The sequence below is a fragment of the Thamnophis sirtalis genome, unplaced genomic scaffold (assembly GCF_051295495.1).
Source record: "Thamnophis sirtalis isolate CommonGarterSnake01/CBP01778 unplaced genomic scaffold, rThaSir2_p1.2 scaffold_1, whole genome shotgun sequence".
In the NCBI taxonomy this organism is placed as follows: Eukaryota; Metazoa; Chordata; class Lepidosauria; order Squamata; family Natricidae; genus Thamnophis; species Thamnophis sirtalis.
Genome location: NW_028261381.1, coordinates 106,603,451 through 106,627,780, shown reverse-complemented (window position 1 = coordinate 106,627,780; position 24,330 = coordinate 106,603,451). Strand labels below are relative to the sequence as shown.

The 24,330-nt window shown below is 40.0% G+C and overlaps 1 long non-coding RNA gene across 1 annotated transcript; it reads right to left on the bottom strand.

Annotated features, from left to right (window-relative positions):
• Nucleotides 1-4,105: 4,105 nt before the first annotated feature.
• Nucleotides 4,106-23,365, bottom strand: LOC148049646 (uncharacterized). Its single transcript, XR_015697674.1, has 3 exons — nucleotides 23,227-23,365; nucleotides 12,023-12,101; nucleotides 4,106-4,369 (listed from the first exon to the last, which is right to left on the bottom strand). It is a non-coding gene; the product is annotated as an uncharacterized LOC148049646 (long non-coding RNA).
• Between the last annotated feature and the right edge of the window lie 965 nt (nucleotides 23,366-24,330).

The window sequence follows — 24,330 nt, the reverse complement described above, 5'->3', positions numbered from 1 at the left end:
AACTTTAATTGTATTAGTACATACTAAATCTACAATTTTGCAATTTAGACATATTTCTGATAGCTACAGTTTCTGTAGTTAGAGCCAGTTAAATAGCAGCATCTAGTGATGGATGTGCTCAAAAGAAAGTTAAGTAGGCAAAGCTATCAGCCCCATTCCATTCACTCAGTTCTGTTACATCATTTCTATTTCTCTTAGTTTCACGAAGTAAATATCTATTGTTCTTTCCTTAATTTTGATCATTCATTCATACTCTTATATTCCAAGTTTCAAACTTTCATAGCCCTGGATTGTCCCCAGATGGATATGACTTCCACCACTAGTGATGGCTTTGGTCAATTGAAACTTTCACATAAACTAAGGTCACCAGTCTTAGTTGGACTGCACGATCTATCTTGCTACATCTTCCTTCCCACAGCAATGTGGGGTGGGTTTTTATGCATTTCTTGTGTGTAGGTGAATCAATGGGATAATGCAAATAAAGGAAAGAAAACCATAAAAAATGACAATGAGAATATAAGATGTAGTGGTCAAGAAGTTGAACTATTAACAGAAATCAGACTAGATTTAATACAGAATAACAGAATTGGAAGCGACCTAGGAGATCTTCTAATGCCACCCTCTGCTCAAGCACGAAAACCTACATCATTCCAGACAAAATTCTGCCTAATCTCTTCTTTAAAAACCCCAGTGATGGAGCACACACAACTTCTGGAGGCAAGCTATTCCACTGATTAATTGTTCTCACTGTCAGGAAATTTCTTCTTAATTCTAAGTTGAATCTCTCTTTGGATCTTCACAATATTTATTGAGATATAGATACTTGTCAGAAGTCATGAGGAATACAAATAAGAAGAATGTTAAACAATCTGTACTTGTGGTTTGAACTGAACTTCTCTGAGAGAGACTTACTCTCTTGAGTGATGGGGAAAAGATCCATCAATGCCAAGGATGCTGGAATACCAACAGAAAAGCAAGGAGGGAAATACAAGAGCAGAGGAAACAATGAGTGTAAATGCTTGTGAAAGATGTGTATCATCCCAAAATATCTCTTTGGAGTTCATTCTATGAGGGGTCAGGAGTGTGGCAATAAGTCACATTTAAAACTCCCCTTCAAAGAAAGCTATTGTGCATGAATGGTAGTCCTTTAGAACAATTATTAGTTTAAGTAACATTGTAGATATTTAAAGATTTATTTATACCACAACAACCCTTGAAGGCAGCTCCTGAAGTATCTTTATAATGACAGAGGTAGACCTGTTAAGTCTGCAGAAAAAAAAATCATGTTAGCAGTTCTTAATTACATGTATTAAATGAAATCAAATGCATTTTTTTTTACTGTGGAACTGTCCATTTCTTTATATTGATCCTGCCCCTTTTCTGGAGTGGTTCCTCATCAGATCAAAGGCCTTTTATTAAAAAAAGACTATACATTCCTGCTTTCTATCAGTTCTGGCAGATTCAAGAACAATATCTCTTTCTTTGTCTCTCTACCTAAGATTCTTTTATGCAGCAATGCCCAATCAGCTTCTCCAAACATCAATCAAATAGGAAAGCATAATATTGTTCTTCAGAAAAAAGGAACCAGACTAGCCATTATTTTGGCAATGACGATTGCATTGGGTTAGAATGGACAGCCCGTATTTCTGAGAAAGAATCTATTTTACATTCTGGAAGATAAAAGAATCAATATCAGATTTCAGAATCAATTTACTATTTAAAACTTATTAAACAAAATCTAATTTTAGCTCTATTTTAGTCCCAAAAAATAATACAGAAGTCACTGAATAGGCCAAAGGGTCAATCTATTCCTCCTTTCTGGATCCCACAGAGGCTAAGTACCTGCATATCGAATGCGTGCATCATGGACCAGAAGGCAGCAACCCTCTTGTTCTGTTGCTACCCAGAAGCTGCTATTCTATATTTCAGGGATCCCCAGCCTTTTGGACCTCAGAGACCAAATTAAAATTTGGGATTTAAAATTAAATTCATAATTTTAAATCCCATGGACCACTAATATGATCTGCCTAATGATGGTTGGGTGGGCATGGCTAGGTGATCATGTGACTGGGTGGGTGTGGCCTACTTGATGTCACTCAGATCGAGGGGTGCCCCGCCGGCCTCTACTCACCCCTCCCCTCCCAGCCTCTCCTTGCCTGCCCATCCGGGCTCCTTAAGGCCCCAACAGGAAGCAATTGATGGAGCTAAGCAGTCACCATGAGAAAGAGGTGGCAAAATAGCTGGCTCAATTCAAATTGGATCTGACCAAGAAGGAGACTCAGCAAAAACACTTCACTGAGGACTACGAGCATAGGCTTTTCAAGCAAAGGGAAGGCCTGCGGGAGTGCAAGGCTAGGTACTGGCATCTGGAGTCTCAATGGGCTGAGGTGGTCATCTATTTCCAGGCCATAATTCAGTCCCACTGGAACAAGGCCCTCTGGCTCTTTGTCACCAGCGGCGCTTCCCTCCAGCCTTCACCCAAAGCCCCTCACCAGGAGGCTGAAGCAGACCCCAAGTCAGAGTTTCTGCCCCCCTCTGCCCCACCCAAAAAGACCCCAAAGGGGGAGAATCTCTGAAGCAACATGGATACGTTCATTGCACGTATCTGGCCCAGCAGTGTAGTTTGAGGATTCCTGATTTAATGCAATATAAAAATGCAAATAGTTTTTCTGCAGACCACCAAAATTTTCTCGCAGACTACCAGTGGTTCACGTACCACCAGCTGGTGACCGCTGCTATATGTGATCCAAAAGGAAATAATGCTGAACACAATACAACCCCCATTAAAGTTCAATGGTCTTGTTCATACCACAAGTTTAGGTGATCAAGTAGCAGTAATAGGTCACGTTAGCAGCCAAAGTCATAAATTTAAAAGGGGTTGGTTTAGTCAGCTTTGGAGTCAACCCATGACATCCAAACATACCCTGACACATCTTAGATACAATTATATATTGCTTTTCTGTTCAACAGATAAATGACTTAGACCTGTGATTATGTTGTGTCAGAATAATTACATCTTCTTGTTTTAGAAGAACCAGATGCTCACATCTCACTAAGCTGTTAGTAACGCATGGACACAGCCACTGGGGGTTGATACAACTCTGAAATACCATGGTTATGCCATATGTCTGAATAAAATATGAGACCTAAGATAGAGCAACATGGAGGGTGAGGTTTAAAAATATTTTGCCATTATCTGTGGCTTACAGAAAAACTAGAAAATAAAATAGTTTGCTTTTCCAATTGATGTTGCTATGGCAATTGGATTCCCTTGTTAATTTTAAGTAATGTCATTTTTTTATGATTCACTGTTTATTTTTAGTCATTTCCTTTTTTTTCTGTTACCAATAACTATTGGCCAGGTTACAAAATGAAGGAGAAAGGAAAAGAGAAAAGAGCTATGTTTCTCAGACAATTGCACAAATTAACCATTTAGCTAAACTTAGCTAAAATAAATTGCTAAAATGACTATTGAAGCTTCAGTCTTATATGCACTTACATTGTAATAAGAATCATTAAACCTAGTGCAAGTTTACTTTTGAATAGACATAAATGGCTTTGTTCTGTAAGGGCTTGTTTTGCAAAACAGCCTTTGGTCATTCTTTATATACTAGTGTGTGATTCAACCTTAGTGCAGCCCTGACTAAGAATATCCTCTTGCCTGCCCATGATATGCAGAATTGTTAGAGAAACAACAATTGTTAGAGATGATAGCTATGGCAGTTTTATAGCTATTAGGGCTATCAATTCTAGAGAAAAAAAGTCTATGAAGGTTGTCAGGTATCCAAGTCATTGTTGTCCCAAAGCTGCTTTTTCAAAATTTATCTGTGTTTTTCTTTTTCTTGAAGACATTTCGCTTCTCATCCAAGAAGCTTCTTCAGTGCTGACTGAATGCTGGGGGATGGAAGGATTTCAACAACCAGTCATCTGGTTGTTAGCACTTTGAAGGTGAGTCATTAGCTCTCAGACAGTCATTGAGGGAAATTATCTGTGCCCTCAGGTCACCTGAGTAGTGCAAATAAGTGTGGAACTTTCTTGGAACTGCTTAAAAGACTGTGTTATTAACAGGAGATAGATGATGCTGGAATTCTCCCCCTCTGTTGACAGAGCGCTGTTCAATTTTAATATAGATGGCCCAGGGGTGAAATCAACTTATCTTTGCTACTGGTTTGCAAATGTGAGCGCACGTGCCACCTCCGCACATGCACAGGATCATCCATGCATGTTCAGAGCATCAAAAATGGGATGCGATGACATCCGGGCAGGTGGGCGGAGTCACCCGCCACCACTGCTACCAGATAGAACCAGCTGAATTGCACCACTGAGATGGCCTCTTTTACCCCTCTTTCAAGCCAGTAGTCCTTTATGTCTAGAATATCCGGAGAGAAAGAAGACAACAGGACTCAATACGTTAATATAATATTTTCCCCAAATTAGTTATTTCTTAAGGAGTTGGACTACACAATCAATAGCTACGTAGCACATCTAGACCACAGAATTATGATTTTGTAATCCCATTTTATTTCCAAAAATGAGAAATTAACTTGAATTAGTTGAAACAATGGACATATTCTATCTAGGCTGCAATAATCCAGATAATTACCACATGACAGCAAGTAGTTGTCTTATACTACTATTATCTAGAGGTCATGTGAATTTTTGCAATCCAGATCTTATAGTTATGATACCAAAGAAGAGGTACTCACAACAAGATTGTGAGGTGAGGCACTAAGTCTTATTGTCATTGGCTGAAGTGGTACAATGCTCTAAGCCATATAAGAGTCAGTTTAGCTTAGCAAGTCACATATTTTCAGTCATTATAATTTGCAAATGAGGCTTAGTATATTGGATGACCCCAAGAGAGACACTTTGGTCTAGTGGTTTAAGGCAACCGACTAGAAACCAGGAAATTGTGTATTCTAATGCTGTTTTAGTCAGGAAAGCTGGCTTGGAGACTTTGGGCCAAACATTCGCTCTCAATCCAACTCACCTCACAATCTTGTTGTGAGAAAAATAGGATGAGGAAGGAATAATAAGTATGCTTGCTATTTTGAATTATTTATAACAATAATAAAGGCAGGATCCCAACATTTAAAGAAACATTTGAACATTTAAAGAAAATATTTAGCATATTATTTAAGGTTGTCTTAGCTGAACATTTTTGCCTAAACTTTTGTTGTTACCCTTTATAACAGCAAACAAATCCCATACTACTGTAAGTTTCTTGAAGTGTCTAATAAAATTCAAGAATCTATTTTTACTACAAACATTAAAGCTGATTTCTACAAAATCCTAAAATGATTTTTCACTATGACATTTTGCATTTTATAGAACTTTGAACTTGATAGCTAGAGAACCAGTTTGGTGTAGTGGTTACGTGCTAGACTACCTTAGCCATGAAAGCCAGCTTTCATGATTTCGGGTCATTCTCTTTCTCTTTCAGCCACCTCACAGACTTTTTATGGGGAAAATAGGAGGCAGAAGGAGTATGGTATGTTTGCCTACTTGATTTACTAATAAAGAAATAAAAGTGGGGTTTAAAAAATCTAATAAATAAACACAGTTAAATAAGTCATTGTTCTATCCTGCACTTTCAAACTATAGTTTATTCAATAAGTATGAATTAGAGATATATAATTTAGTATGATTTTCAAACCCATCCATTGACACTCAGAGCTTTTACTATGTATCAGACAGTAGGTGAAGCAAAGCAAATGCTGAGGAAATAAGCCAATAATTTCAGGTGCCTATTGATCCTCCACCCTCATCCAATCCCAGCCTCGTCCCTTCATTCAGGAGCACTAAATACCTCTTTAAAAATGCTCTCCTTAGGCACAGCACTGGCATAGTAGCAGGGGGGAGGGGTGCGGAACATGCATTGGCTATCATCATCACAAATATTCTACAGCTTATATATTTGTACCTGATGTGGAGACAAAGAACAGGCTTGCGTTATGCATTTTGACACATTTTGTCGTTTGATGATCATTGTAATTAGTACCTATGTTTCAGTGGTGGGATTCAGCCAGTTCGCACCTATTCGGGAGAACTGGTTGTTAACTTTCTAAGCAGTTGGGAGAACCGGTTGTTGGAAGAAATCTCCTTTTGTTTTTTTCCACTTTCCAGGGCTAATCCTGTGAGGAAGGCAGGAAGGAAGCATCCTGGTGTTGTTTCTAGTCTAATCTTTATTGCTCTGCTTACAGAAACTGCCCCTCCGGTTAACCCTGATTCCATTGTCACAGCTAAGGCAAAGCGCCCATTGATGTGAGTGGCATTGAGTTGGTCATGCCCACACGCTCAAATGACCACCGAGCCCCGTCTACGCAGATGGTCATTAGGGCAGAGAACTGGTTGTTAAATTATTTGAATCCCATTACTAGAAACCTAGAAATGATTACTATTCTCTATTTAAGGAGATGTTTAATGGATTGAATTTTCCAGAAACATTTCCCTAACTGTCCAGTAGATGGTGGATAGTTACCACAAATGCTTCCGAGTTTTAGATTTAGAAGAGTTTTTTTTAAAAGCTTTTCAAAATATGCAACTGAATTTTGTAATTTCATATATGCTTTAATTAATGCAGTTGGTCAACTGTTTTTCATTTTGTACTTTAAAATACAAACATTTTTTCTCAAATCTTTCATTTAAGGTTAAAACTACAATTCCCAGAACTTTGATCCTGGGGGAAAAAGACAGGATATAAATTGAACAAATCATCCTTATAACCATTGTTGCCATCATCATTATTCTGAAGCAGCATATCAAGATAAATAAATAATTTCGCATAGACTGATCCCACAAAATATATCTTGAGGTATAAAATTGCAGCATATATACCAGAAGATAGCAACAGACATGAAGAAAACAAACCAAAGAATTTTTAAGAGAACAGATGAGTAGTCCAGTAATGATACTATCAAAGTCAAAGAATACGCGCTGAGTTGATAAGAGAAGGAAAATTCTTGTCTGTAAGATTCTCCACTCAGAATTATCAAAGTTGGGATGAAGCAGTTCTCCAAGAACTGTTTCCAATGATACTTCAACTTGAAATGTCACAGATTTAATTTTAGATATTGTGTGATATGTGTTTTATCATTAAAATGCATAGCTCTGTGAAAAAACATTTGTAAAAAACACTTCCTTGGGCTGTAATATCATTTAGAAAACAGCTATAGGGCTACAATATACAATATTTATCATCTACTTTCGCCAAGTTCACAGAATATACTGAGTCTTGGTGCATTTGGCATACTGCAATTTGTTGCATAAATCTCTATTGACACATAATATGTCGAATTGGGTATCCATACAATAAAGGTATTCCATCACAATTGAGATCAGAATTCTGTTGTTAAGCAGGGCAGTTGTTAAGTGAAACCGTGCCCAATTTTCCAATTTTTTTCTGTCAGGATTGTTAAGCGAAATCACTGCAGTTAGTAAGTGAATCATATGGTTATTAAGCAAATCTGTCTTTCCCATTGACTTTATTTGTCAGAAGCCAATTGGGAACATAACAAACGGTGATCACATGACCCCCTGGGATGCTGCAACTATCATAAACACATGCTGGTTGCCACATTTCGATCACATGACTGGGAGGCTGTGATGGTTGTAAGTGCAAGAACTTGCCAGAAGTCATTTTTTGCAGTCCTTTATTGTAACTTTGGATGGTTGCTAAAAGTCGAGTTGTCTGTACAATAAGACAAACGCCAACTACATATTAGTTTTGGGCAATGTGCAAAATAGTATTGTTGGAAGAAATGTCCTTATGGGTTCAGTTCCAAGTAGGGAAAAAGAAACTGGAAATATGGAGGCTGCTTGGAAAGATGGTTTTCATGGTGGACAGGACCACATCCTACCTTTGTTATGTAAAATAGACTGGCCCAGGCCTTAATGGCTCATTGACAAAGGGGGGGGGGGTTGAGTTTCTGCCTCCCTTTTAGAGGAAATATTCTGCCCTTTTAATATTTCCCAAAATATTTCATTTTCTAGTAGAGGGGTGGGTTTTAACTTCCTACAGTATTTTATATTCTAGCCAGAAATCTTTCACAAACATGATATTGTAGCCTGAAAAAGCCTTGTGACTTTTGTGTCCTCCTGTTTCACCTTGTTTCAGTGGCCAAGGGTTGAATGGTTAGACTTTTCAGATAAAGTATCTAGTGAATCTTCAGAAGCAGGAGTTGCCATCCCATTGACTGTACAGGGTTCCTAGCACAAAAGGACAAGGACAGTTGGAAAGGAGGGAAAATAGGGGAAAGGAGGAGCACTCTGACTGCTTAATTTACTTGGATTCTGCAACAAAATCAAAGCAAAAAGCTGTACAAGATGCATATGCCTACATGCATACAAAACTACTTTTGCCAGGATCAGAAAAAATGTTTTTTTTTCAATCAACATTTTTCCAGCAAAACTTTATTTTCAAGAACACTTGCTAAATGATAATATACATAATATAGAAACACAATGTGATTTTCAAATAGAAATGTATAATGAGCCATGTGGCCTGTGTGCTGCAATCATAGATCTGAAGCCAATTGTTGGAATCAGGAAATAAATTAAATAAATCTTGGCTATCCAGTCTGTCAATAGATGAGGGAAAGAAAGAAAGAAAGAAAGAAAGAAAGAAAGAAAGAAAGAAAGAAAGAAAGAAAGAAAGAAAGAAAGAAAGAAAGAAAAGAAATTAGAAAGTTTGAATGATTACTGTTGTGAAAACAGCCCAAATTTCCCTTCTGCCAAGGCGTTCAAAAATGGATGATATTTAAGGCTATGTGTGCAGATGGAGGACATGAAGACAAAAATATTTCCTCCTTTTGCTGGACATCCAGTAATCCTACATTGGGCAGAGTATTTTGGCTATCAACTGGATTGCTGGTGATGACCATCAGAGCCTTCTGACAGGTCAATTACTTCAGCAGAATAGGGTTTGATTCTTGATATGCTCTTATATTCTGGTTTATTAATTGGCCCTCCTGGTTTTGCCTTAGTCTCCATCCTGTCCATTCCTTTCCATTCCTTGATCCACTAGTCCTTTCCTCTTGTTGGCCACACAGCTTCTGCTTCTGTTACTGTTGTCATCAACCAGGTTTTGACACTACAAAAGCAAAGCATTAACAACAGCATCACTCTTAAAAATGGCTTACTGCACTATGTTATGTTTTGATTCCCACCCCCTGCAAACCTGGCATTCTTTTATTTAAAGCCCTGGTTGTCAGAGGAATCCGTCAGCCGTCTGGTTCAAAGAATCTATAATGATGGACTCTAAATCTATAGAGAGTGTTCACAAATGACATTTCACAATACAGAGCTGTGAAAAAGAAGGAAAACCAAAATATTCATTGAATGTGAAAGAAATTGTTCATCAGGGGGCAATTAAAAATGTCTATAATATGCAAAAAATGTAACAAGATTCAGATATCTGTCCACAAAACCTGGATTTTATATGCGGATAAGAGTTGCTAAGTATGTTCTTGTATATGTAGAAACGCGCAGCAGGAGGGAGAAAGCTAAGTGAATGCAATTATGATATCTTTGTGCTTCAGTGAACATTGTCATCATAATAGAGCAGAAAATTATAAGAAAGATCTGAAAGAATCTCTGCAAAGGTAGAAATGACTGCAGAACATATGTGTGCTTATGTAACTGGAAAAGTGATAATTTATCCTGAGTTCAATTTGTTGCATCTTTCCATAATGTGACTATATCCTTAAATAGGATTTTTTTTTAAAATTATTCCACTTGAATGGTTTGACACATAAAATCTGCAATTGGTTACTCATATTACATTAAGCATGAGTTATATAATTATGAGTTATTGAATAAGTCAGGGTTATGCAGTGTTATAGATTTGATTCCAAATAATTGTTTAAGAGTCTGTGGGATTGCAAATATAACATCTGTCTGTAATTCTTTAAAGTAGCCATATGTTCACGTCAGGGATGGGTTGCTGCTGGTGTTACTGCCAGTTTGCTCCGCCCGTGTGCACAGTTGCCCGTAAATAGGTCTGTGCATGCACAGAACATTAAAAATGTCAAAAAAATATGCTGCGGCAACTGGGGAACCAGTTTGGGGGTGTGGAGAACCTGCCATCTCTACTGGTTCGGCGACCCAGTTGCGATTTCCACTACTGATTTGCCTGAACCGGTAGCAACCCACCTCTGGTTCATGTCTACTTTGAAGAATTGTAGACAAAAGTGCAACTTTTGCTTTCCTCCATACAAATTAAAGGACTGGACAGCTAATGGACACTAGTTCTTGCTGTCCCAAGCATTACCATATTGGATTAGTTTTAGAAAGAGAGCATTTCCTGATATGAGTTTCTAGAAAGCAACAAATGATAAAAGCTTATTATAGATCTTGTCGAGACACCTGGTTGATCACTCTGGTTTTATTCTTTCTTTGTTCTTATGCATGGCTAGAATTGATTAATGTTGGGTTTTGAGATCTTGGGGAAGCACTTCATGGTCAGGTCTGACCTTGTCAATCCTTGAGGTAATCCAGACAAGAGGTCCCAGCCATGAGTTGTATTGCACTTGTGTCAGACGTGCTGAGCCACTTCCGGGTTGAAAAGATTGGCTGGTGAATCACCATTTTCCAGGGATGTCCAGTTAGAAGCTCCTTTCATATCCCAGTAGGACCTAGAGCAAAGTACAAGAGCTTACCGCACCCCATAGCAGCACACAGGTCTCAAACATGAGCATGCTAAATTCCAATCCAGTGTCCTAATCACATGAGCCACTGTGCTGCTAAAAATCATGAGTACTAATACTTTTTTATTGTAAGATTATAATAACAGAAATGTACAAGTCTGAAAGTTCCTCTCCCTTCCCTTACTTACTTTTACTATCCCTAAAACTAGGAAGGTTCCCTTCCACCCTCACCCTTCCTTCAGACTTTCATTTATCAGACTATTGTATATGCTGCAGCTCTTCCTCCTTTTTTCCAAGGTCATTCCCACATACCATTACAGACCTCCTAGATTTATCCATCCAGTTTGCTTGGCCATACCACACTCAGGCCTCACCTCACTGTGTCTGTTTTCTTACTGGTCCCTTTCAGAAATAACTTTGCAATTGAGGAAGGCACCTTCCACATCCAATTTCATATCCTTTTCATTCCTCTGTGTGTGCAGAGAGAAGAAAAAAGAAAACACGAGATGAGGTTAAAAAGCAATGTGCCTGAAAAACCATTTTAATAGTGAACCAGGGGTGCCTTCCCTACCGGTTCGGTGCCTGAAAATTTTTGCACTTAAAAAAGTCTGTGCATGCACACACCATTAAAAAAAGGAAAGAATTACATTTTTTTCAATAGATTGTTCTGCGCATGTGTAGAACAGAAAATAAATATGGCGGCGCCCAGGATAGAACCTTGTCCAGCCGAGTTACTACCTATACTGATAGGAACCCACCTCAAAAAGAAAATTCCCATACTGGCTCTATCATCACCCTGCCAACAAGGACCCCAGGTTGTGCTATGGCTTTAGCATCAGTGTCAGGAATGAACTGGTCTTATTAGACAATCAGGTAATAGTACTGCCAACAAAAACACAGATGAAACAAAAGATTAAGATCATCAAAAGATAAAATTTATGAAGAGCAACATCACATTTTATTAACTTCTGAAACAACAGAGGAAAGACATGAAAACACAGAGGAAAGAAATAAAGAACATCAGTTCTCTAACTATCAACCTTCCCCCATATACCAGACAGAAAACATGAGCTAATTCTACATTAACAGATATCTTGCAAATCTGAAAGTACAAATCTCCTGGTCTTTCCTTTACAACCTAAGAAATTAGGGAGCTTCTTTCTCCATCCATTATGTAGCTGCAAGATACGCTCTTTCTTATATTTCTCAAGATGTTTCTCACATACCATTACACTGGCAGAGAGATAGAACTGAAAGGAAAAAATAACAATAGCTATAGCATTTAGACTTGTATACCACTTCATTTACAGCTCTCTCTAACCAGTTTACATAGTCAGCCTATTGCCCCCAATAATCTGGGTTATTATTTTACCAACCTCGGAAGGAAGAAGGCTGAGTCAACCTTGAGCCGATCAAGAACGAACTGCTGGCAGCTGGCAGAATTAGCCTGCAAAACTGAAATATTTGACACACAAAAAATTCAGAGTATAGGAAACTATTTCCAATATTTAAAAGGACAAGTAGAAAAGAAAAGTTATGAACTACAGAAATTTAATTGTAGAAACAAATTGGCTAAAACTAATCAACTGAAGCCTCTAATAGGCTTCAGAGATAATGCTATTAAATAAAAGCAATAAAATCAACCTCCAAACACTCAGCTGGGAAAAAATGGATAAATTACAACCTGGCATCAACAATTTGAATAATGGATTTTGTAGATGTGGCCTAACACCCAGGGACAGCAGAACAGAGAAAAATGGATTGGAAAAATGAAATGAAACACCCCTAACACTTTATTAGGTACATATATCTTATAACATGAAATCAGGAACCTTGGATTCCCATCTGGAATTCTAAATTCCAGGAAACTCGAGTCAAACATGTAATAGAGTGGTGAGATTCATTTTTTTTTACTACCGGTTCTGTGGCCGTGGCTTGGTGGGCGTGACAGGGGAAGGATACTGCAAAATCCCCATTCCCATCCCACTCTGGGGCCAGCCATGGTGGTATTTGCCAGTTCTCCAAACTACTCAAAATTTCTGCTATCAATTCTCCAGAACCTGTCAGAACCTGCTGAATTTCATCCCTGATGTGATATCTTTGGTTTTTTTCTATGTACTGTGCAATTCCTTCATGAACAAAATCAAATAATGTTTATGATGATAATTGATATAACTAATGAAGCTTATTTTTATTGTAAAAAATTCACAAAAAGAAGTAAACAAGTACTTCTTAGTCAATATAATGGAATCCAAAATGCATGCATGTAGTGCTTGTCTAAGCTATAAAAATCAGGCTCTGATCTTCAGAGAAATATAACGAACAGAATGTCAACCAAATTGGTTCAAAGCAGTTGGATTGAGACTAAAAGAAACCACATAGCTGCAAAGAAACAAATACATAAAGAAAACTTATGCTTCTTTTGCTGCAAAAAGCATTGCTAACATTTTAAATTTACACCAGTAAAACATGTATGATTCAGAAGAAGTCTGCTTTCAGAGAAAATTCACAGCCAAAGGTAAGCAGGATCAAGAGCTGATTAGTCCTTGGCTGGGGGTCTATCAAAAAAATATCAGGACTACAAATTCAACTGGGAATTTGAAAATACATCCTGGATGAAAGCAATATCAAAACATTTATGTACTATTGCCAAAAGAAGCAGCCTATATCGGTGAAGAAATCAAATATCCAAACCAGTGATGAGATATGACCTGTACGCCCCGGTACGGGTGTACCGGTGTCTGCTGGGATCACAAGGTACCATTCCAGTATGGTGCTCCGGAGGGCCCATCCACACGCCCACCCTCCTTACCTGTATTTGAGCCGATCGGGGCTTTCGCGCATGCACACGGAGCGTACAGCGCCTGCGTGACTCTCTGCCGAAAAGCAGGAGCATCGCGGGCAGTAGATACGCATGCACGCCCTGTGCACGTGCACGTGGTGGACACCAGGCCCTGTTACAGCGTAAAGGGTTGCAATGGGATCCGGAACCCACCACTGATCCAAAGTGATTAAAAGACCATTTTTTATTTAATATGTGTTTCTCTACAGATCTAAAATGCCTTCAAAATTGAATAAAGCAGTAATAGTCTTCCGACTGTTACTCATTTATTTTTATTCTCTAATCATCTTCAGAGGAAGGAAGAGGAATGAAATTCAATGTTATTTTTCAATGATTTCAAAAGTTGGGTTGGAAATCAATGATTGCTCAGCCCATCCAAACTTAGAATTGTGTCGTTATGTTCTTAGCTAGTTTTCAGAAATTAACCCTAAATTTGCTGCAATTCTCCAGATGCCAGATCGGTGCTGCAAAACTCCAGATAGTCACCAGAATTAGTTTTATGTATCTGCTGCTTTGTGATCACTTAAGATTTTTGCAACCCAGATATAGTGGTGGAACTCAAAAATTTATTCATCTTTGGATATTGGAAAATCAATATTAATTATTTAATTATTATTTCATTATGGGTCCCATCAGTCAAATAAATCAGTTGGCAGGAACCAGGAGACTCTGCCGTAGCCCCTGCTCTCTGGAGCATTTGACCTTCAAAGATCAGAGTGATTCTGACCCTGTCGGCTGTTTGTAAGGCCATGAAGATTTGGTTGTTTCTTGGCTGAATTAACATCCATGGTAATAGTTCTAGTCTAGTCTGTGCCCATATACATTTATTTTGCATTATTTTAATTGTTTTAAATTGGTTTTTGTCTTTTGATGTACACTGCCCAGAATTACTTCTTGAAATGGAAATCAAATCAAATAAGTAAATGTGTAACATTAGAAGATTTCATACTTACAGTTACAAGAGAGTATGTAATCCAGATAACTATAGAAAATATACACAAAACTTTAATCTAGAGGAACAGAAAATCAATAAACAATATAGTTATCTTCCCACTAAGGTATTACGGCAATGTAAATGGTTAATAAACCATCTCCAAAGTTGGCATAGATAATAATGACATAGATAAAATTTAGTTTTTCAGCTATAGTGATTGAAAAAAGACACTGCTTTTAATTCTCTATTCAATGGGTACAAATTATAACTTCAGTAGTTGCTGCTAAGATACCTCAAAGCATTATTTAGGTCAGGTTCCCAGGTTCTTTATCAATTCAAGAGCTTCAAGTTGAGCCAAAAAATCAGCAGGGTTTTCATCAGTATCAGTCTTATGCCAAATATCTTTCTTCTTGTTGTTGTTACGAGACAATATTCTCCTACAATGTATTTATTCTGTGCACATGAAGCATTATTTCTCTTCTGGGTAATAAAAGATGCACAAAACCAAGGAAAAACTATATGAAGTTGGATGGGAAAGTAGAAAAGAAGCAGTGACGTGCGGTGAGGTTTATGGATGGTGAGGCAGTCCTCTCCCCTGACACCCCACTGACTAAAGCGCTTTCTTTTGCCCGCTTGTGCTCGAGCTCAGGCGGGCGAAAGAAAGCGCTTTAGTCAGTGGGGTGTCGGGGGAGAGGAGAAATTGCATTATCTCCTCTCCCCCGACACCCCACTGACTAAAGCGCTTTCTTTCACCCGCCTGAGCTCTGCCGCGGACACAGAGGCGGGCGAAAGAAAGTCTCTTTTGCCCGGCTGAGCTGGTGGGCTGCCGCAGACACAGAGGTGGGTGAAAGAAAGTGACTTTCACCCACCTGAGCTGGTGGGATGCCGTGGACACAGAGGCGAGCGAAAGAAAGGCTGCCCTCCCTGCCTCTCCTACCCCCTTCCCTCTCTTCACTCAAACAAACTCTCTCTCAAACACACACACACACACACACAAACACAAAGTTGCACCAGGAGGATTAAGTTTGAATTCCTCCCCCTCCCTCCGACCCACACGTACACGTACCTTTTCCAGCTGTTTCAGAGAGAATTTCAACTCTGCTCTTGCCTGCCATCATGAAAAGAAAAAAAATGTAAAAGGAAAAAGGCAAGAGCTGAGGTCAGGCTGGGCTAGTTGCTGCCAGAGTCGCCATGGATGACTCTGCTTAACTGTTTAAAAAAGCCTCTAAAATAAACGCCCTCTACAGGAGGAGGCAGGAGAATGACGTGCCTCATCTACGTCAGGAATTTTTTGGCTTTTAACCCTTGCTTAATTCTGCTCAAGTGATCATAAAGTCAGACAAGATGAGGCATGTCGTTCTCGTGCCTCCACCTGTAGAGGGCGCTTTTTAGAGGCTTTTTTAAACAGTTAAGCACTAAGCAGAGTCATCCACTGTGACGCTGGCAGCAACTAGCTCAGCCTTTTTCCTTTTACATTTTTTTTCTTTTCATGATGACAGTGGTGAGGCTCTGTCTCCCCTGCCTCCCCTGACTGCACGTCCCTGAAAAGAAGGTATGACACTGCAAGTTATCATTATCATTGCTACTTTTCAATAGATGCATTAACAGAGCAACAATAAGATTTCTGCGTTCTAACAACTTTATTAGCCAGTTGTTACACATTCATTTTAAATGATGTGATCCGAGCTGATCAACAATTAATGTGTAGTTGTCCCTGAAAGAAAAGCCAGAATGTTAGGTATAATTAACATATTAATGGGCAGCACTGGAAAAGTTCTGTGAATATTGACTGGATAGAGAACTGGAAGTCATAATTTTCTCCAAACTAAAAAGAAAGCAAAGTACAAGAAGATAATCTCTATCTCAACTGTACAGATATGCCAATTTAGAAGGATTGGATTATTCATTTGTTCACTCACTCACTCACTCACTCATGAGATTTATATCCCACTTTCCATTATGGCACATAAAAGAACCAACAGAAAACAGGCCAATCAAAAAAATAAATACAAGAACAAATTAACTGAAATATAGTTCAAAATGGAGCATGGTACTATAGTTATAAACATAAAACATACATAATACTCTTATAACAGATTACTGCTTGTTGGTAATGTAATACCATAACTATTTTTTGAAACACCTTAATAACAGAAAATGGTTGACAATTGCTAATGCCAAATCGCTGAAATGTTGTCTTTCTTTCCATAGCCAATTTCTCAGCTAGAGTCAGACTTAGGCATTAATGCATGTAGCAAAGAAAATTATCTGAATCTGTAAGAACAACATATTCTTTGTTTCACTGGGTGTCCATATAACAGATGTCATGACTAAAAGAATGACGTTCTGAAAATGTTAAGATAGGTTGTTTAATGTAAAGGTTGTTTTTAATCCTGGTGACAAGTTGACTGGGAAGTTGTATGGGAATATAATTTGAATATAATTATGCTGATCAAATCTGTCTGAATGCAAGTATAAGAAACGTCTGGACAGTAGTGATAATAGAATATTAAAAAGCAACAATGATCCCTCTAACACAGGGTGTGAAACTCGCAGTCTGTGGGCTGGATGCATCATACGCTGGTCACGCCCACCCCCATTTTAGTGAAGGGGGGAGTTGCGAAATGTCATGTGATGACAATGTGATGCCACAATTTTGACACCCCTGCTCTAGCACCAGATTAATTATGGTATGAACTTCTGGGGAGCAACATCTAATACATCAAATTCTGAAAAAGATGGTTTGTTTAATTCAGTGTTTCTCAGCCTTGACAACTTGAAGTATGTATGTATGTATAATCTTTATTGTCATTGTACTTAAATACAACGAAATTGGTTTTAACCTCACTGGTGCAAAATTATAACAGAAACCAAAAAAGAAAGAAAAAGAAAAAAACTAGCGGGTGCATGGAATGATTGTGGTTGTACTTGTGGTCTCACAGCCCAAGGATAGAAACTATCTTTAAACCTGTTTGTTTGGCTGGCTATACTTTGATGTCTTCTGCCTGATGGTAGAAGTGCAAAGAGACACTGACCAGGGTGTGAATCATCTCTGAAGAAGTGGGGACTTCAACTTCCAGAATTCCCCAGCCAGCCAGGGATAATCAGCCTTACCGGTATTAGAAAAATAGCAAGTAAGAATTCTCAGAACTCTAATAATAACATTCCTGAGAGAATAAACCTGGAAATCATAAAGGAGTTGTTTCAAGTCCTCTGGATCAGATGCTATGCAACATGTATACAGCATTTACCTTGAATACTTACAGACTGTATGTACATGTGGCTTTGGCAACCACTTCGAAGCAGCCTTGGATCTGCCTGATCTCATGCTATCAATTGGCTTGAAAAACTGAGGTGAATTATTTCTGACACTCCCATTTATTAGGAACCTGAGTAAATCTGGTTTTCCCTCTTGCAGAGCCTCATGGCAGCTCATTAACCCTTAGCAGATTCTCTTGCTTCATTCTGTCTCACTGGCCTTAGCAAAATCCTTAGTTTTCCTCCTGATTTCCCCCTAGAGAGCTTCAGCATCTTATCCATTAAGCTTGTCTGTAAACATTATTTACAATGTATTTCCCCCTTTCCAGGTAACTCAATAATTTGTGGCTATAGTTACAACAGTAGGAAAAGCTCCTGGTTTCAGAAATGCTGGCTTGTTGTCATTCCACCTCCACAGCTCATAAGAAGCTTCTACTTGTAACAAAGGAATGACAGCATCCCTACTGGCAATCACATTTTTTTCTCTTTCTCTCAAGGAATAAGCAGACTGTTATGCCCTTAATGTCCTTCAGTGCTGAAGGGGACCAAAATGAGGCAGTTAGGGAATTAGATAGACACAGGGCCTATTTGCTAGCTATAGTTTTGAGCATGAGATTGGACTAGAAGACCTCCAAGGTCCCTTTCAGCTCTGCTCTGATTAGCATGGTGGTGCAGTGGTTAGAATTCACTCCAGGAGTTCGATCCTGGCCGGCTCAAGGTTGACTCAGCCTTCCATCCTTCCGAGATCAGTAAAATGAGGACCCAGATTGTTGGGGGCAAATGCTGACTCTGTAAACTTTAGAGAGCACTTAAAAGCACTATGAAGCAGGATATAAGTCTAAATGCTATTGCTATTAGATTCTGGCCCCTGGGATTCAGAATCCACCTAGCCCACAAAAGCAGTGTCATCTCTCCATCTCCATGTACAGAGATGGAAGAGTGCTTGGCTGCAGAGGGAAACATCTGGCATAGACAGTTTTCCTAAGCAACAGCTGGTATGCTGGAAATCAGCACTGAGACTGACAACTATGCAGGTTTTTTTTCAGTATTTAATGTCCCATCTGTCTGTCTAGGATTAGAACAACTTTTGATGGGCCAACCAACTTTATATATCATACACTTTGCTATTAACCATGCTGCATGTAGCCCCTCTAGTAAAGTTTGCCAGGAACACAACCCTACCAGAAAATTGCTGCTTCCTATCAGTTGTAACTACCAAAAATAACTCTATTCTTTTTAAACTCAGATTTTGTTAATTTACTGCATCAATACAGCTGGGGCCTTAAGGACATTTTGGTGCTGTCCCACTCTTGTTGAGGTAATATAAAGCCTGTCCCTATTTAGCAATAGCAATAGCGGTTAGACTTATATACTGCTTCATAGGGCTTTCAGCCCTCTCTAAGCGGTTTACAGAGTCAGCATATTGCCCCCACAGTCTGGGTCCTCATTTCACCCACCTCGAAAGGATGGAAGGCTGAGTCAACCTTGAGCCAGTGAGATTTGAACCGCCGAACTGCAGATAGCAGTCAGCTGAAGTGGCCTGCAGTACTGCACTCTAACCACTGCACCACCTGTGCCACCTCTTTTAGTTGTATTAGTATAAAGATGGTTAGATAACTTTAGAAGACACTATAGGTTACTAATGTATTTATAATCAAGCCCCTATCTAATGAATTTCTGAGATTAACATTACTAATTAACTGTTATGAATCCTGTGAGAACCACACAAATATACAAACAACACATTGAAGGGGCTAACAGTTATTTATGGTTTGTTTCAAAAAAGAGGAATTGGATTTTGTTCTTCCAACATCTATGATGTTCATGATATGGTTGGTTGATTACTGTATTTTTCAGAGTATAAGACGCACCAGAGTATAAGACGCAGCAAGATTTTGAAGAGGTAAATTTTTTTTAAAAGGGTTTGCACTCTGCAGACCTCCCAAACCCTCTGCACATCTTATTTTTTTGTGAAAAACAGGGCATGCAGAGAGTTTGAGAGGCCTGCAAAGGGCTCCTGGGGGCTGGAGGGGCAAAAAAGAGCAATAGATTGACTCATTTTTGCAAAAAAAAAAGGGTGGAAATCTAGGTCCGTCTTATACAATGAATACAGCATTTTTGGCCTCCCGACATCCCACCCCTTTGCAAGAATGGACGTGCATAGGTTTTGGGAGGCTTGTAGAGTGCTCCTGGGGCTGTGGGGCAAAAAATGCCCCCAGGAGCACTTTGCAGGCCTCTCAAACCCTCTGCATGTTTATTTTTGCAAAGGGGGCGGGGTTTTGGGAGGCCAAAAATGCTGAATTCATTGTATAAGATGCACCCATATTTTCACACTCTTTTTTTGAGAGGGAAAGGTGTGTCTTATACTCCGAAAAATACAGTACTTACCAGTATTTATCTATTTTAATTGTTTTGCATTCTCCTACAGTATTGGTCTTTTGGATGGTGAGCACTGATTGGCTCATGGTTCCTTGTTTGTTCCCATGTTTTGAGGTCAATAGAATTGTGATCTACAAGAGATCATCTTCACCATGGCTTGTAAGGGACTGCAGAATGGGGATGGGGTCGGGGGTGATATTCACTTACCTTCCCTACCGGTTCGCAAATGTGAGTGGGCACTTTGCCTTAAAAATGGTCTAAAATGGCCTAAATGGGATGCTGTAGAGTTGGTGCGGGTCGTAGCACGACGAAACCGCGCTACGAAAAATAGCGGAGATTAAATCGCGTCGCTAAAGTTGCGACGTCATCACCGCGCGTCATCACCGCGGGGACAACAGAAGGGCGTTCTACATACTTAGTTCTTTGCCTCCAAAGGTAGCCCTCCTCCTCCAGCTGACAGCGGCAGTGGGCACGGGGCAAAGCGGGCTGCCCAGCAGCAGCAGCCTGCGGGCAGGGTCCAGCACAGCCACGGGGGGCAGCAGGAAGCCCGCGGGGGGCCCGAGCAGGGCCGCCGACGCTGGCGGTGGAGGAGGACGCAGCAGCAGTGGCGGCCGAGGCTCTCCCGGGGCCGGCGAAGTGGGCTTGCCCAGCAGAGGCAGGCCGCCCTCTTCTTCCTCAACAACATCTCCTTGGATGGGCGGCCGCCGCCACCGGGAGAGCCCGCTTCACCGGCCCCGGGAGAGCCTCAGCCGCCGCCACCGCACACCCTGCCTCTTCCTCCGGGGGAGGCGCCGGCGGCGGAGGCCACCCGTCCAAGGAGATGTTGTTGAGGAAGAAGAGGGCAGCCTGCCTCCGCCAGGCAAGCCCGCTTCGCCGGCCCGGGAGAGCCTCAGCAGCCACCGCTGCCGCGTCCTCCTCTGCTTCCTGCTGGCCCCCACGGCTGAGCTGGACCCTTCCCGCGGGCTGCTGCTGCTGGGCAGCCCGCTTTGCCCCGTGCCCGCTGCCACTGTCAGCTGGAGGAGGAGGGCTACCTTTGGCGGCAAAGAACGAAGCATGTAGAACGCCCTTCTGTCACCGCGCTGTTGTCGCGGCGGTAGGGTCATTTTTTTCTTAGCGCTTCAGATGCCGCGGATTTGCCTCCGCACTTATGTCGGTGCGGATAAGGGCATCGCGGTTTTGTGGTGGAACCGGTGCGGGTAGGCAGGGCCACCCGCTATTTCTGCTACCAGTTTGGGCGAACCAATCAGAACCAGCAGAATACAACCCCTGGATAGTGTGGTAGAGAAATGCTTTTAAAAGTGGCTTACAGTCATTCCGTCTATACAGGGAACAGAAAGTTTGCAAGTACTTTACCATAATTTTGTATACATATATATATATTATTAAGACTTTGAGCCACATAACATTTCTCTGGGGGAAGGGCAGGAGGTGGAATCTGCGATATACATTCATAAAGCTGTTTCCTCTGTAGTCAACCTGTCAGCTGAGCCGCACTTTCTGCTTATTGCAGCATGAGAATAGGTCCCTACTGTTTTGGCAAGGCAGCTAGTAATGTCATTGCAAATAAAAAGATGTATCTTTGGGGGCAGTTTGATGACTTTATGCTTGGATATGTTGCCCAAGTTTGTCATAATCTTCCCCTGAAGAAGCAAGTGTTTGTTTATGTTATCTTACAAGCAAAAATCTCTGCAGATTTTTTAGCCGAGGAAGATAGTCTGTTCCTACATACACTATTTATTCACCTTTTTGAATGGGATTGGCATTAACAGGTCAGCTTTTGCACTCTTATCCTTAACTTCAACAAAAAAGGAGATATGAAGAAGAGAGAAAAATAAGATTTTCTCCTGATGCAATTTTTGTGCTTCTGAACAACTCATTGACTTCTTTATAATTTGTTCTTCAATCAATTTATTTTGAGTGTACGTTTTTATCACTTGTGATAAAGGTGTAATGAGAAGTCTTAAATATACAGTTGAAATTTGAAGTAGGTTATTTAAGCAACAAAACCTAAAATTTTCATTCAGCAACCTAACTCCTGGGAACTAGTTGCCACTCCCTGGTTTTTTTCCAAGTGAAAATAAAATGTTCCTCTTCTCTTCAGAAAGGACAAGGTAGTGGCCAAGCTTTTCTTGAGTTGATTCTGGATTTTTGTTTATCTGTTTCTTTGGATTTTTATAAAAATCTGTTTCTTTGGTGTGTCAGTTTGAAGAGAGCCACTGCTTTGAATGTTGCCTATCCACTGTCCCAATGGAGCTACATTAAAATTTTGCAAAATTACAGGCTTCTGACCATAATTCAATCAACAGTGAATTCATCTTACATGCAAAATAGGAAGACATCCTTCTCTGTTAACCTGCTATATTAGTCATTTTCTCTGGCATTTAAAATTGTTTCTCTCTTTCTATTTTTAATTCTTATTTTTTATCTTGTTTTTGTAAGCCGCCCGGAGTCCTATGGGATTGGGCGGCATATAAATTTATTAAATTACTAAATTACTAAATTTGACATGTGAAACCAATCACTGTAATATGTATTCTGTAACAGAGTTCCACTGAGACTCTTAAAGGAAATTTTTTGTGGTTCAAGGTTGAAAGGAAGGAGAGCCTCACTGAGACTCTTACCCTTACAGAATATCTCCCAAAACAACTTCCCTAAGTGTTCCCATCTGGATCCAATTCTGAAGTCACCAGAAGTGCCCATGGAAGATATTAAATGTGTCTGCAAATAAGAAAAAGCATTTAGTTCAGCAACCCGTGTAATTTCAGTGTTGTATAGTTAGCTTGACTCCAAATTCCATTTCCATTTCCATTTATTAGACTTGTATGCAAATATCTTTGCATGATTCCCACAAAGTAGACAAAAGTACATAAATTTGAAAAATAATCATTATATGTGGGAATTTCATTCTAACCTTCAGTTAATGAAACTTCAGATAGAAAGACCTTGAGTCAATGAGAATTGAGACATGAACTTTCAGAGCTCTGGGAAATGCTTGGCTGAGTAGGCGTGCTTTCAGACTTGTTATATAAAATAAGACAATGTGGCTAGCCATGGTTCTCTTGGGGGGGTGGGATCTCCAAAAGCATAACAATCTATTTTCATAGGATATAACTTCTTAGCCACGACAGAAAATCTAAAACAAGGATAAGAGTTATGTAAGAACATACCATTATTCCAACAAGGTAGATCAAGCTAAGAATGTAATGTTATATTGTTGTTGTTGTTAATTGTGAAGTCGTGTCCGACCCATTGCAACCCCATGGACAATGTTCCTCCAGGCCTTCCTGTCCTTTACCATCCTCTGGAATCCATTTAAACTCACACCTACTGCTTTGGTGACTCCATCCAGCCCCATCATTCTCTGTCGTCCTGTTCTTCTTTTACCCTCAATCTTTCCCAGCTCTGGACCCTACCCACTCTCATGGCCTTCCATAAGGCTCTTAAGACCTGGCTATTCCAGCAGCCCTGGGCTGTTGAACTCACATTTGAATTCCAGCCCCGATTAGACTGGGTGTATGTTGTGGTCTTTTTAATTATGTTTTTGTATTTTTAACTTCTATTTTAAACGTATTGTTGTAAGCCGCCCGGAATCCTCCGGGATTAGGCAGCCTATAAATTTATTAAACATTCAAACATATACATTAGGTGGCCAAAGTATTTTGAGTTTCATCTTCAGGATCTGGCCTTCTAATGAGCAGTCAGGGTTGCAGCAGCTCTAGTAACAGAATTTTGCAAGTGTTATTGTGCTTTCCCCTCCCTCGCTTTATCTTTGTGTGAACACAAGATGTTTTCTCACATTAGTTTTTTGGGCCAGGCTCACACCCCTCTTATCTGGTTGCTGCCTCTTCCTCCTACCACATATCAGGTATATTTTTTATTATTTCACTGTACAGTATAGAAAAAGGGTATGTGGGGTGTTCAGGGAAGGGCAGTGGAGCACCTCTGCAAAATATTTTTAAAGCAATATTTCTTTCTATCTACTTGAGGTGGGACCATTTTCCCCTATCTTTTTTTTTTTAATTCAACAGTGTTTCTTGCTTCCACCACAGCTGTTCATCAAAGGGGCTGCCTCTGCACAAGGTGGAACCTCAAGTGCCTTGGGCTAATTTGCGGTTCAGAGTGTCCTGTATATAGAAGATGCAACAGCAGCCACTAACAAGCACCAAAATTAGTGTGGTGAGAATTTGCTACACCACCTTTCCAGTGAGTCAAGTCACAAAGCAAGTGCGGAGGGAGAGGCGAAAGCAACTCCCAACTTCCCCCAAAATAAG